The sequence below is a fragment of the Corylus avellana genome, chromosome ca1 (assembly GCF_901000735.1).
Source record: "Corylus avellana chromosome ca1, CavTom2PMs-1.0".
NCBI classification, from domain to species: domain Eukaryota; kingdom Viridiplantae; phylum Streptophyta; class Magnoliopsida; order Fagales; family Betulaceae; genus Corylus; species Corylus avellana.
This window is the reverse complement of record NC_081541.1, coordinates 23,250,252-23,253,196: the sequence shown is the minus strand read 5'-3', so window position 1 is coordinate 23,253,196 and position 2,945 is coordinate 23,250,252. Positions and strand designations below refer to the sequence as shown.

Below are 2,945 nucleotides of genomic sequence, written 5' to 3'. Positions count from 1 at the left end.
GGTAAGCAAATTCACTAACCTTCTAAAAGTACTTCATGTCATGCTATTTATTCATTCTTGTATCAAACTGTAAATGATTATTTTATTTACCTGTCATGGAGATATGTTGCATGCATGAAGGGTTTCTAAAAGAATTATTAAGAAAGTTTCTATTTATTTAAATGCTTTCTAAGCACAACAAGTTTATATTTGGAAAAGTTTCCATTTTAAGAAAAGAAAGTTGAGAAATGATGATGATTATAAGAAAGAAGAATGATGACAAACCCTCCTACATGTTGCCCTAAGATGTATCAAAATAAGTACAAAGAGAAGTACAAGAAATGAGTTAATGTTTATGAAATGAGGGCACATGTATGGAGGAGAGTATTTTTGGCCCCAAGATAAGTAAAGATGAGAGTTCGGTACCGATACTCGGATGGAGGCGAAACCACTGAAGGAGGCTATGCCAGAAGGTGGTATTCCATCAACATGACCGTTGAGTGCACCAAGAAAAGAGTTAATTGACGGTCGGGCATGACTGAGGCCACAGTTCAGTGCCATGGTCACAAGGACCCGCAACCCTCATACACAGGGGTAACAGTGTACATGGGCCCTAATATGAGAAAATGATAATATGATTTACAATGATGATATACTATGATGATTTACAATGATGATTTATAATGATGCATTATGATGATGATTTATAACGATAATTTATGACGATGATCTATTACTAGATGTAATAGTACGTATATGCTACGGGAGATGCAACCGTACATACATGTATTATTATGGCTGGATGTATATTTATTTGTGAAAACGATTTTCAAAACTGAGAACGAGGAGTGAAACTATTTATGGTTGTAGATTTTACTTGCTGGGCCCCTTTTGGGCTCATTCAGTTTTATTTCTTGTTTTCAGGTAGAAAGGACGCTGGAATAGGAGGCCGGAATAGGGGCGGGAATAATTATTAATTTTCAAAGTCTTTTCATATTAGTTGTTGTAATAATATGATGTTCCGCACTAAAGTTTAATGTTTCCTAATTTCGCTTGTAATAAAATCTCTTGAAGAATGTTTTATACATTGATCGTATCCTTTAAAATCAAGTACTCTGATAGACCTTATAGATCTTTGCAAAAGTTTTTGTTGTAAAAGAAGGAAAGTGGCAAACTCAACCTTAACGGGCTGGGGATGTTACACTTACTTTGTAGATGGCCCAAGTAGCGGCAAACAAAGTAAGAACGGTCATTGTTTTGTAGATGGCACAAGTAGGGGCAAGCAAAACAAGGATTGGCCTTACTCTATAGATGGCACAAGTAGGGGCACGCAGAGTAAGGACAGAGACAAATGATGTTAAAGGAAAGGTAATTGGCCTTACTCTATAGATGGCACAAGTAGGGGCAAGCAGAGTAAGGACAAAGACAAATGATGTTAAAGGAAAGGTAACTGGTCTTACTTTGTAGATGACACACGTAGCGGCAAGCAAAGTAAGAACAGTCCTTGTTTTGTAGATGGCACAAGTAGGGGCAAACAAAACAAGGATTGACCTTACTCTGTAGATGACACAAGTAGAGGCAAACAGAGTAAGGACATGGACTAATGGTACACAGTAAAACAAGAAACAAGAATGACAATGATGAGCATGAGTTTGCATGGCATATGAATGTTATGATGATGATGATATATGATGCTTGCATTGTTGCATATGATGATTTTTATGCTAGACGTATCGGTATGCATATGAAACGGGAGATGAAACTGTGCGTATGTATATCGTTATGGATAGATGATACATGGTGACTTTCCATATGTTTTATTGTTAAGGTATATAACATGTAAGTATGTATAAAGTTAGATGAATTAGTATGCGCATGTTCCGAGAGCGGAAGATCGGGCTTACGTATACTTTCACAATTGATCTAGTATGTTTTTAAATGATGATTCTTTTTGAAAGCCTAGTGAGTTCTATACTGCTGAGCGTCTCTATTTTATGGAGACGGCGGGCTCATGAAATCCGCCTGCATCATGGGTGGTGGTGATTCCCATGGTGCAGACGATGTTGTTGATGCAGGTACAGGGACCCTAAATGATGATCAGTGGCTATGTATCTGGGTTACCACGGTGCCTAAGGCCTAGACACATTGGGTGTTTATTTTGTAGGACTAGTTGATAGCCCTCTTTTGTAGAGCATTCATGTATATGCTTAAGCATTGTTATTTTGTATATGGCTCGTGTCGTATGTGACACTTCTATATAGCCATTCTTTTGTATGTAAGCTTTACTCACTTAGATGTATTTGTCAGTTCTAATGTGTTATATTATGTCTTATGATATTTATATTCCGCTGCAAGGATATGAACTCTGATGAATCATGAACGATGCATATAGCTCTGTGAGACTTATGATATTGTCAATCAGGTTAATGCATGGGTTCGTGGCATACTGCGGTATCGCCATGCCACTATGACAATCCGCTTTATTGTGGGTTATTGGTTTTTAAAAGAAAAAAAAAAAATTAAATCATGCTTTTATCAAGCGGGTCATCACATGCCCTCTATTTTATTTTCGTAGTTCACTTGGTTTGGCTTATTTTTTGACTGGGACTTTGTTATGCAAACGAAATCAGAAGAAAATCAAAAGGAAATAGAAAGAATGAGAGATTTGAACACTTCTATGTGTACGTAAGTAAAATAATATTGTCAAATTACAAATTACGTCTCCATACAAATTACATCTTGCATCCGTCCAACCAAAAAAAAAAATTATTCCAACATATGCATCTCTAAAAACGACATGAAAAGATGTCAGAAAAGAGGGGCGGGGGTATGCGTAATTTTAAACCATGAAATTAGGTGTTAAATTTTTTGTTAAAATAATAGTTATATAATTAGATTTATCAATTTTTAGTTTTTATTTATTTATTTTAAAGATAAATATTAATTTAACATAACATTAATTAGAA

The 2,945-nt window shown here is 35.7% G+C and overlaps 1 long non-coding RNA gene across 1 annotated transcript in view; it reads left to right on the top strand.

The window, feature by feature from the left end:
* LOC132167158 (uncharacterized) overlaps positions 1–2,215 on the top strand; it is a 6,612-nt gene extending 4,397 nt beyond the window's left edge. Inside the window, exon 3 of the long non-coding RNA XR_009438658.1 lies at positions 2,037–2,215. This is a non-coding gene — a long non-coding RNA (uncharacterized LOC132167158). The remainder of the gene's footprint in view (positions 1–2,036) is intronic.
* Positions 2,216–2,945: the final 730 nt, after the last annotated feature.